General features: G+C 40.9%; 1 protein-coding gene across 3 annotated transcripts in view; it reads left to right on the forward strand.

The window, feature by feature from the left end:
- VWA8 (von Willebrand factor A domain containing 8) overlaps positions 1–12115 on the forward strand; it is a 378001-nt gene that overhangs the window by 118867 nt on the left and 247019 nt on the right. The window lies entirely within an intron of this gene.

A 12115-nucleotide genomic window follows, 5' to 3' on the forward strand; every position in this document is an offset into this window, starting at 1 on the left:
CCAGCAAAAATGCGTTTATTCAAGATCAACAAAGAACTGCAGTTTAGGATCGCCAACCGTGGCAAGCCACAAGCAAGTCCTTATGCAACAAGAAGAGGAGGAAGGACTCTTCTAAAAGGGAAAACGGAAGTCGGGAGAGCTATAGTGAACAAAGAATCCAATGGAGGAATTGAGAGTTCAAAGTGTAGTGGCTTTACATTGGTTGAGTCCTGCCAGTCTCTCATTGGCTGAGCTCTTGCCAGGCAAGAAAAGGAAGTTTTTCTTCGTCCTCTTGGGCTCTGCTATTGTCACAGGGCATGAGAGCTCCCACTTCTGGCCTTCCGACTACTTAATTGAGGTTTCTGTCTATTGATTTTTTTGCAAGGAGAATATTTCTGTTCCTAGGAGCCGTATGCTAAAATATTTAAAGGATAAAATGAAAAGATTTCTACAACTTACTTCCAAATGTTTCAGGGGAAAAAGAGACATGATGAATGGTTACAAAATACACACACACACCACAAAGAGCAAGGGAGAGTGAGAACACAGAGTGGTAAAACCTTAACAATTGGTGAAATCTAGGTGAAGGATATATGGGTATTCATATTCTATTCTTTCAAATTTTCTATGGGTTTAGAAAATTTCAAATTAAGAAGTTAAAAGAAAGTATTTCTTTGAGCTGCACACTATATTTTCCTTTAGAGGAGGTTTGGCAATTATAAGTAATTTTCTGTCTCATTACATTTCCATGGATATTTTCATGTAATTAGAGATTGTGACTTTGGAGAATTCCTATTTACTTAATTGAATCTTATTTGATTGTAGCTCCCCCTTCCCCCAAAGGGCTTGCTGCCATATTTAAAACAATAAAATCCTACAAATGATAATTACGTAGATTTCTTTTTTTTTTTTTTTTTTTTTGCGGTACGCAGGCCTCTCACTGTTGTGGCCTCTCCTGTTGTGGAGCACAGGCTCCGAACACACAGGCTCAGTGGCTATGGCTCACGGGCCTAGCCGCTCCGCGGCATGTGGGATCTTCCCGGACCGGGGCACGAACCCGTGTCCCCTGCATCAGCAGGCGGACTCTCAACCACTGCGCCACCAGGGAAGCCCCACATATATTTCTTATTGTGATTATGTTTTAAGGAGAATTTTTAAAACTTTCTTTGGAATTTTTTTCTAGAGTGGAAATATTAAATCTTACTATCTCTATATAAGTTATTTAAAAATTCACTTGATTACACAGCCATTTATGCTTCTGAGGTGCCTATCATCAGATTCCTCTACCCCAGTAGGTGGTTTGGTTGAGTGTTTAGGGAAGCAAATTATAAGGATCCCTCTCATATCATACCTTGGAATTATAACATTCAACTACTGTACATTATTTACATCACGCATCAGGGAACAGTTGTGTTTTCAAGGAGAGGAATCAAAGTAATTGGGCAGTAACTATCAGCAAGACTGCCCATTGGTTTCCCTTAGGACTTAGGGAGCATTGTCTTCTAGCCAAATGTCCAGGAAATGACAACCCTTTTCTATGAAAAGAACCCAAGTTCTCCCTAATGGTCATAAGCAGTTTTACAAATGAAAACACTTTCAGGAACAAAGTGGCCCTTAGCTTCACGTTCAGGATTTGGCTCAGACTGGTTAGTAGTCCTTCCTTCTCTAAGTGTCCTGTCTTCATCACTATTGATTTTCATCACTCCCGTGAACAGAAACCCAGCTCACTTCTGTCTCAGAAGTCACTCTGAATAGGTGGAGACAGATCAGAGCACTGCTTAGTTTCCTTCGCTTATTTTTAAATTTTTATTTGAGTTTTTTGTTTTTTTTAATATTTGTTAAATATGCCTAAAATTTGATCCAGATAGTTTTTCAAGGCTTTTAATGAAAAATGCCAGTTCTCTGTTATCTGTCCTGGGACACTTTCCTGTTTCCTATTCCTCAGAGGCTACCGCTTTCAACTCTGAGCTGTTTCTTTTGATATTTACCTCCATATCACTAAACAATATACTTTATTGACATTTTTTTGATTTATTTTTCAGTGTCAGGCATTGTCCATTGATTTCCTACTATGGAAAATTACAGTTTAGCTCTCTTTCACCATCCCTCTGCCCACTACACATACATACTTCCTATCTCCCATTCTTCCTAAATATTAGGTAATCATTTTGTTTAGAACTTCATTTAGTGTTTGCATTATTATCATGGCACAAGGACTGTACACAGCTGAACCACTCAGTAAACTACAGTTATTTTTCTTTTCTTATATGCGTATTGTTTTTCCTAAAGTTATTAATTGCCTGCATATGAAGAGAGGTAGATATAGAAATAAACAATTAAAATGCAACTTTTAAATGTCACAATAGAGATTTCTACATAATGCTGTGGGAACACAGATGAGGAAGTGACCCTCTTTTCTTTTTTTCTTGTTACCTCACAGAGATTTATTAGTGAAGGCAAGGTGCTTTAAAAAGTTGGCAAATATAAACAGGTACTTTATACTTTATTTGCACCAAAAAAACAAGTTTTTCAAATTGCCTTGAATTTTTTTTAAGACAACTAGTAAGTATTCAGCTATCATACAGATACTTTGTGTGTGTGTGTGTGTGTGTGTGTGTTTATTGAAATATAGTTGATTAACAATTTTAGTTTCAGGTGTACAACATAGTAATTCAATATTTTTACAGATTATACTCCATTTAAAGTTATTATAAACTGTTGGCTATATTCCCTGTGCTGTACAATATTTCCTTATATCTTATTTCATACACAGTAGTTTGTACATCTTAATCTTCTATCCCTGTCTTGCTCCTCCCCACTTCCTCTCCCCACTGGTAACCAATAGTTTCATCTCTATGTCTGTGAGTCTGTTTTTGTTTACGTTTATTTGTTTGATTTTTTGTTTTGTATTTTTTGGGTTTTTTTAGATTCCATATATAAGTGAAAACATACAGTATTTGTCTTTCTTTTCCTGACATATTTCACTTAGCATAATATTCTCTAGGTTCTTTTACGTTGCTGCAAATGGCAGTATTTCATTCTTTGCTGTTGTTGTTGTTATAATTATGTATTATTGTTACCTTTAGACCAACTTGTTATGCAGGCTAATTTTTTTTAACATCTTTATTGGAGTATAATTGCTTTACAATGGTGTGTTAGTTTCTGCTTTATAAAAAGTGAATCAGTTATACATATACTTATGTCCCCTTATCTCTCCCTCTTGCGTCTCCCTCCCTCCCACCCTCCCTATCCAACCCCTCTAAGTGGTCACAAAGCACTGAGCTGATCTCCCTGTGCTATGCGGCTGCTTCCCACTAGCTGTCTATTTTACATTTGGTAGTGTATATATGTCCATACCACTCTCTCACTTTGTCCCAGCTTACCCTTCCCCCTCCCCATATCCCCAAGTCCATTCTTTAGTAGGTCTGTGTCTTTATTCCTGTCTTGCCCCTAGGTTCTTCATGACAATTTTTTTTTTTTACATTCCATATATATGTGTTAGCATACGGTATTTGTATTTCTCTTTCTGACTTACTTCACTCTGTATGACAGACTATAGGTCCATCTACCTCATTTCAAATAACTCAATTTCGTTTCTTTTTATGGATGAGTAATATTCCATTGTATATATGTGCCACACCTTCTTTATCCATTCATCTGTCGATGGAAACTTAGGCTGCTTCCATGTCCTGGCTATTGTAAATAGAGCTGCAATGAACATATTGGTACATGACTCTTTTTGAATTATGGTTTTTTCAGGGTATATGCCCAGTAGTGGGATTGCTGGGTCATACGGTAGTTCTATTTTCAGTTTTTTAAGGAACCTCCATACTGTTCTCCATAGTGGCTGTATCAATTTTCATTCCCACCAACAGTGCAAGAGTGTTCCCTTTTCTCCACACCATCTCCAGCATTTATTGTTTGTAGATTTTTTTGATGATGGCCATTCTGACTGGTGTGAGATGATACCTCATTGTAGTTTTGATTTGCATTTCTCTAATGATAGTGATGTTGAGCATCCTTTCTTGTGTTTCTTGTCAATCTGTATATCTTCATTGGAGAAATGTCTGTTTAGGTCTTCTGCCCATTTTTGGATTGGGTTGTTTGTTTTTTTGATATTGAGCTGCGTGAGCTGCTTGAAAATTTTGGAGATTAATCCTTTGTCCTTTTAATCCTTTGTCATTAATCCTTTGTCAGTTGCTTCATTTGCAAATATTTTCTCCCATTCTGAGGGTTGTCTTTTCGTCTTGGTTATGGTTTCCTTTACTGTGCAAAAGCTTTTAAGTTTCATTAGGTCCCATTTGTTTAGTTTTGTTTCAGTGTCCATTTCTCTAGGAGGTGGGTCAAAAAGGATCTTGCTGTGATTTATGTCATAGAGTGTTCTGCCTATGTTTTCCTCTACAAGGTTAATAGTGTCTGACCTTACATTTAGGTCTTTAATCCATTTTGAGTTTCTTTTTGTGTATGGTGTTAGGGAGTGATCTAATTTCATTCTTTTACATGTAGCTGCCCAGTTTTCCCAGCACCATTTATTGAAGAGGCTGTCTTTTCTCCAGTGTATATTCTTGCCTCCTTTATCAAAGATAAGGTGACCATAGGTGTGTGGGTTTATCTCTGGGCCTTCTATCTTGTTCCATTGACCTATATTTCTGTTTTTGTGCCACTACCATTCTGTCTTGATTACTGTAGCTTTGTAGTATAGTCTGAAGTCCCAGAGCCTGATTCCTCCAGCTCTGATTTTCTTCCTCAAGATTGCTTTGGCTATTCAGGTTCTTTTGTGTTTCCATGCAAACTGTGCAATTTTTTGTTCTAGTTCTGTGAAAAATGCCACTGGTAGTTTGATAGGGATTGCATTGAATCTGTAGATTGCTTTGGGTAGTATAGTCATTTTCAGAATGTTGATTTTTCCAATCCAAGAACATGGTATGTCTCTCCATCTGTTTGTGTCATCTTTGATTTGTTTCATCAGTGTCATAGTTTTCTGAGTACAGGTCTTTTGTCTCGTTAGGTAGGTTTATTCCTAGGTATTTTATTTTCTTTGTTGCAATGTTAAATGGGAGTGTTTTCTTAATTTCACTTTCAGATTATTCATCATTAGTGTATAGGAATGCAAGAGGTTTCTGTGCATTAATTTTGTATCCTGCTACTTTACCAAATTCATTGATTAGCTCTAGTAGTTTTCTGGTAGCATCTTTAGGATTCTCTATGTATGGTATCATGTCATCTGCAAACTGTGACAGCTTTAATTCTTCTTTTCCTATTTGGATTCCTTTTATTTCTGATTCTTCCCTGATTGCTGTGGCTAAGACTTCCAAAACTATGTTGAATAATAGTGGTGAGAGTGGGCAACCTTGTCTTGTTCCTGATCTTAGAGGAAATGGTTTCAGTTTTTCACCATTGAGGATGATGTTGGCTGTGGGTTTGTCATATATGGTGTTTACTATGTTGAGGTAAGTTCCCTCTGTGCCTACTTTCTGGAGGGTTTTCTATCATAAATGGTGTTGAATTTTGTTGAAAGCTTTCTCTGCATCTATTGAGATGATCATATGGTTTTTCTCCTTCAATTTGTTAATATGGTGTATCACATTGATTGATTTGAATATACTGAAGAATCCTTGCATACCTGGTATAAATCCCACTTGATCATGGTGTATGATCTTTTAAACGTGCTGTTGGATTCTGTTTTCTAGTATTTTGCTGAGGATTCTTGCACCTATGCTCATCAGTGATATTGACCAGTATCTTTGTGACATCTTTGTCTGTTTTTGGTATCAGGTTGATGGTGGCCTCATAGAATGAGTTTGGGAGTGTTCCTCCCTCTGCTAAATTTTGGAAGAGTTTGAGAAGGACAGGTGTTAGCTCTTCTCTAAATGTTTGATAGAATTCGCCTTTGATGCCATCTGGTCCTGGGCTTTTGTTTGTTGGAAGATTTTTAATCACAGTCTCAATTTCAGTGCTTGTGATTGGTCTGTTTATATTGTCTGTTTCTTCGTGGTTCAGTCTCGGCAGGTTGTGCATTTCTAAGAATTTGTCCATTTATTCCAGGTTGTTCATTTTTTTGGCGTATAGTTGCTTGTAGCAATCTCTCATGATCCTTTGTATTTCTGCAGTGTCAGTTGTTACTTCTTTTTCATTTCTAATTCTATTGATTTTTGTCTTCTCCCTGTTCTTCCTGATGAGTCTCGCTAATGGTTTATCAATTTTATCTTCTCAAAGAACCAGCTTTTAGTTTGCTTGATCTTTGCTATCATTTGCTTCATTTCCTTTTCATTTATTTCTGATCTGATCTTTATGATTTCTTTCCTTCTGCTAACTTTGGGGGTTTTTTGCTCTTTCTCTAATTGCTTTAGTTGTAAGGTTAGGTTGTTTATTTGAGATGTTTCTTGTTTGTTAAGGTAGGATTGTATTGCTATAAACTTCCCTCTTAGAACTGCTTTTGCTGCATCCCATAGGTGTTGGGTCATCGTGTTTTCATTGTCATTTGTTTCTAGGTATTTTTTGATTTCCTCTTTGATTTCTTCAGTGATCTCTTGGTTATTTAGTAGTGTATTGTTTAGCCTCCATGTGTTTGTAGTTTTTACATATTATGTTTGTATTTTTTACAGAATTTTTCCTGTAATGGATACCTAGTCTCATGCCGTTGTGGTCAGAAAAGATACTTGATAACGATTTCAATTTTCTTAAATTTACCAAGGCTTGACTTGTGACCCAAGATATGATCTTCCTGGAGAATGTTTCATGAGCACTTGAAAAGAAACTGTATTCTGTTTTTTTGGATGCAATATCCTATAAATATCAGTTAAGTCCATCTTGTTTAATGTATCATTTAAAGCTTGTGTTTCCTTATTTATTTTCATTTTGGATGATCTGTCCGCAGGTGAAAGTGGGGTGTTAAAGTCCCCTACTATGATTGTGTTACTGTCGATTTCCCCTTTTATGGCTGTTAGCAGTTCCCTTATGTATTGAAGTGCTCCTATGTTGGGTGCATAAATATTTACAATTGTTATATCTTCTTCTTGGATTGATCTGTTCCTTGATCATTATGTGGTGTCCTTCTTTGTCTCTTGTAATAGTCTTTGTTTTAAAGTCTATTTTGTCTGATATGAGAATTACTACTCCAGCTTTCTTTTGATTTCCATTTGCATGGAATGCCTTTTTCCATCCCCTCACTTTCAGTCTGTATGTGTCCCTAGGTCTGAAGTAGGTCTCTTGTAGGCAGCACATATACAGATCTTGTTTTTGTATCCATTCAGCCAATCTCTGTCTTTTGGTTGGAGCATTTAATCCATTTACATTTAAGGTAATTATCGATATGTATGTTCCTATTACCATTTTCTTAATTGTTTTGGGTTTGTTATTGTAGGTCTTTTCCTTCTCTTGTGTTTCCTGCCTAGAGAAGTTCCTTTAGCATTTGTTGTAAAGCTGGTTTGGTGGTGCTGAATTCTCTTAGCTTTTTCTCGTCTGTAAAGATTTTAATTTCTCCGTCAAATCTGAATGAGATCCTTGCTGGGTAGAGTGATCTTGGTTGTAAGTTTTTCTCCTTCATCACTTTAAATATGTCCTGCCACTCCCTTCTGGCCTGCAGAGTTTCTGCTGAAAGATCAGCTGTTAACCTTATGGGGCTTCCCTTCTGTGTTACTCTTTGTTTTTCCCTTGCTGCTTTTAGTAATTTTTCTTTGTATTTAATTTTTGATAGTTTGATTAATATGTGTCTTGGCATGTTTCTCCTTGGATTTATCCTGTATGGGACTCTCTGTGCTTCCTGGACTTGATTGACTATTTCCTTTCCCATATTAGGGAAGTTTTCAACAATAATCTCTTTAAATATTTTCTCAGTCCCTTTCTTTCTCTCTTCTTCTTCTGGAACCCCTGTAATTCAAATGTTGGTGCATTTAATGTTGTCCCAGAGGTCTTTGAGACTGTCCTCAATTTTTTTCATTCTTTTTTCTTTATTCTGCTCTGCAGTAGTTATTTCCACTATTTTATATTCCAGGTCACATCCATTTTTTTGCCTCAGTTATTCTGCTATTGATCTAGAGAATTTTTAATTTCATTTATTGTGTTGTTCATGATTGTTTGTTTGCTCTTTTGTTCTTCTAGGTCCTTGTTAAACGTTTCTTGTATTTTCTCCATTCTATTTCCAAGATTTTGGATCTTTACTATCATTATTCTGAATTCTTTTTCAGGTAGACTGCCTATTTCCTCTTCATTTGTTTGTTCTGGTTGGTTTTTACCTTGCTCCTTCATCTGCTGTGTGTTTCTCTATCTTCTCATTTTGCTTAACTTACTCTGTTTATGGTCTCCTTTTCGCAGGCTGCAGGTTCGTACTTCCCATTATTTTTGGTGTCTGTCCCCAGTGGCTAATGTTGGTTCAGTGGGTTGTGTAGGCTTCCTGGTGGAGGGGACTAGTGCCTGTGTTCTGGTGGATGAGGCTGGATCTTGTCTTTCTGCTGGGCAGTTCCACGTCTGGTGGTGTGTTTTGGGGTGTCTGTGACCTTATTATGATTTTAGGCAGCCTCTCTCCTAATGAATGGGCTTGTGTTCCTGTCTTGCTAGTTGTTTGGCATAGGGTGTCTAGCACTGTAGCTTGCTGGTGGTTGAGTGGAGCTGGGTCTTGGTGTTGAGATGGAGATCTCTGGGATATTTTCTCCGTTTGATATTATGTGGAGCTGGGAGGCCTCTTGTGGACCAGTGTCCTGATTTCGCTCTCCCACCTCAGAGGCACAGCCGTGACGCCTGGCTGGAGCACCAAGAGCTTTCCATCTACACTGCTCAGAGTAAAAGGGAGGAAAAAAAGAAAGAAAGAAGAAGATAAAATCAAATCAAATAAAATAAAGTTATTAAAATAATAAATATTAAGAAAAAAAATTTAAGTAATAAAAAAAATTGGACAGACAGAACCCTAGGACAAATGGTAAAAGCAAAGCTATACAGACAAAAATCACACACAGAAGCTTACACATACACACTCACAAAAAGAAAAAGGGTAAAAAATATATATGCTGTTGCTCCCAATCTCCACCTCCTCAGTTTGGGATGATTCGTTGTCTATTCAGGTATTCTGCAGATGCAGGTACATCAAGTTGATTGTGGAGATTTAATCCGCTGCTTCTGAGGCTGCTGGGAGAAATTTCCCTTTCTCTTCTTTGTTCGGACAGCTCCTGGGGTTCAGCTTTGGATTTGGAACCGCCTCTGTGTGTAGGCCGCCTGAGGGCGTCTGTTCTTCGCTCAGACAGGACGGGGTTAAAGGAGCAGCTGATTCGGGGGCTCTGGCTCACTCAGGCCTGGGGGAGGGAGGGGTACGGAGTGCGGGCGAGCCTGCGGCGGCAGAGGCCGGTGTGACGTTGCACCAGCCTGAGGCGCCGTGCATTCTCCGGGGAAGTTGTCCCTGGATCCCGGGACCCTGGCAGTGGCGGGCTGCACAGGCTCCCGGGAGGGGAGGTGTGGAGAGTGACCTGTGCTCGCACACAGGCTTCTTGGTGGCGGCAGCAGCAGCCTTAGCGTCCCACGCCCGTCTCTGGGGTCCACACTGTTAGCCACGGCTCGCGCCCGTCTCTGAAGCTCCTTTAAGGTGCGCTCTTAATCCCCTCTCCTTGTGCACCAGGAAACAAAGAGGGAAGAAAAAGTCTCTTGCCTCTTGGGCAGGTCCAGACTTTTTCCCAGACTCCCTCCCGGCTAGCCGTGGCACGCTAACCCCTTCAGGCTGTGTTCATGCCGCCAACCCCAGTCCTCTCCCTGGGATCTGACCTCAGAAGCCCGAGCCTCAGCTCCCATCCCCTGCCCACCCTGGCGGGTGAGCAGACAAACCTCTCAGGCTAGTGAGTGCTGGTCGGCACCGATCCTCTGTGTGGGGATCTCTCCGCTTTGCCCTCTGCACCCCTGTGGCTGTGTTCTCCTCCGTGGCTCCGAAGCTCCCCCCGCCCCCCGCGTCTCCACCAGTGAAGGGGCTTCCTAGTGTGTGGAAACCTTTCCTCCTTCACAGCTCCCTCCCAGAGGTGCAGGTCCCGTCCCTATTCTTTTGTCTCTGTTTTTCCTTTTTTCTTTTGCCCTACCCAGGTACGTGGGGAGTTTCTTGCCTTTTGGGAGGTCTGAGGTCTTTGCCAGTGTTCAGCAGGTGTTCTGTAGGAGTTGTTCCACATGCAGATGTATTTCTGATGTAATTGTGGGGAGGAAGGTGATCTCCGCGTCTTACTCCTCTGCCGTCTTGAAGGTCTCTGCCGCCACTCCCTTCTTGTCTGCAAAGTTTCTACAGAAAAATCACATGATAGCTGTAGGGGGGTTCCCTTATATGTGACTCTTTTTCTCTTGCTGAGTTTAGAATTCTGTCTTTAACTTTTGGCATTTTAATTATGATATGTCTGGATGTGAGTCTTTTGGGGTTCATCTTGTTTGGGACTCTCTAGGCTTCTTATACCTGGATGTCTGTTTCCTTCTTCAGGTTCAGGAACTTTTCAGCCATAATTTTATCAAATTCGTTTTTGACCCCTTTTTTCCCTCTTCTTCTTCTGGGTCACCTATAATGTGAATATTAGTGTACTTGATGTTGTCCAAGAGGTCCCTTAAAACATTCTTATTAAAAAAATTTTTTTTTATTTTTGCTTCTCTGATTGGGTGATTTCCATTATTCTGTCTTTAAGATCACTTATGCATTCTTCTGTATCACGTAGTCTGCCATTAATTCCTTCTAGTGTATTTTTCATTTCAGTTATTGCATTCTTCAGCTCTGACTGGTTATTTTTTATATTTTCCAATTCCTTACTAAAATTATTACTGTGTTCATCTATTCTTTTGCTTAGTTCAGTTAGCATTCTTATTGCTAATGCTTTGAACTCTTTATATGGTAAATATTTAATTTATGGTTCATTAGTTGTTTTTTCAGGTTTTTTTCCTTATCCTTTCATTTGGTACAAATTCCTCTATCTTCTCATTTTACTTAACTTTCTCTGTCACTATGAAATTAGGTAAAACAGTTACCTATCCCATTCTTGAAGGGGTGCCCTTGTGTGGGAGCATCCTATGCAGTTCCCAGTGGATTTGGTGGGAGAGGTGAATAGGAAGTGAGCGTGGGTCACATTTTTTCCTAGGGTGTGCTGGCAGCCATCTTTTTTTTTTTTTTCCGGTACACGGGCCTCTCACTGTTGTGGCCTCTCCTGCTGCGGAGCACAGTCTCCGGATGCACAGGCTCAGCGGCCATGGCTCACGGACCCAGCCGCTCCGTGACATGTGGGATCCTCCCAGACCGGGGCACGAACCCGTGTCCCCTGCATCGGCAGGCGGACTCTCAACCACTGCACCACCAGGGAAGCCCAGCCATCACCTTTTTAAGTGATGGGGCTGGAGATGGAGGGGCTAGAGCCACAGCCAGGTGTGGCCCAGGACTTCTCCTATTCTGTGTGGCTGTCAGCGCCCTACTGGAGTCAGGGTTGCGTCCCAACGTGCTGGAGCAGAAGCCCTGAGGGTCTGGTCTGAGCTCGTTCCATTCCCTCTAAGTGTGCTCCCTCCCCCACTCCCAGCAACAGCATCTTTGCCCTAGAGATGAGCAGCGCTGGAGCAAGAGGGGCCAGAGCATACCCTTGGCTTGGGCTGGGATGTGGGCTGGGGAGGTCCCAGCACACCAGTCAGATCTTTAGACTGCTCCTGATGTGGCACCTTCACGAACACCAGTAATGGCCACCCTCACCCCATTCAGATGTTGTGCTGGATCTGAGCCAGCTCCATCCCCCGCAGCTAAGCACTCTGCTCTGCAAAGGCAGGCTTCTCCCTAGTGTGGAGCTAGAGCTAGAAGGGCTGGAGCGGATGCTTAGTGCTGGCTGGGATGGGCTCTGGGCTGGTCTCTGGAAGCCAACTAGAACCCCAGGCAGTTTCAATCTGCTTCCTCCACCTTGTTTCTGGGAGTAAGCAAGTGAGTTTGCCTTCTTCACAAGCAGAGTCTAGGTTTCTTAGAGCCCTCCTGTAAGTCCCACTGGTTTGCCAGCCAGCTAGGCGGGCTTGTCTTCCCGGAGTCAGACCCCAGGACTGAGGTGCCTAATATATGTTTTGAACTGCTCACTCCCCAGGGAGGATCTCTGAGCCTGTGTTATCCCCATTCTCTTCTGTGTCCCCTCTCAGGGGCATAGGTCCCAACCTGATCGCTTCT

The sequence above is a fragment of the Mesoplodon bidens genome (assembly GCF_964165515.1).
Source record: "Mesoplodon bidens genome assembly, chromosome: 17".
NCBI lineage: Eukaryota > Metazoa > Chordata > Mammalia > Artiodactyla > Ziphiidae > Mesoplodon > Mesoplodon bidens.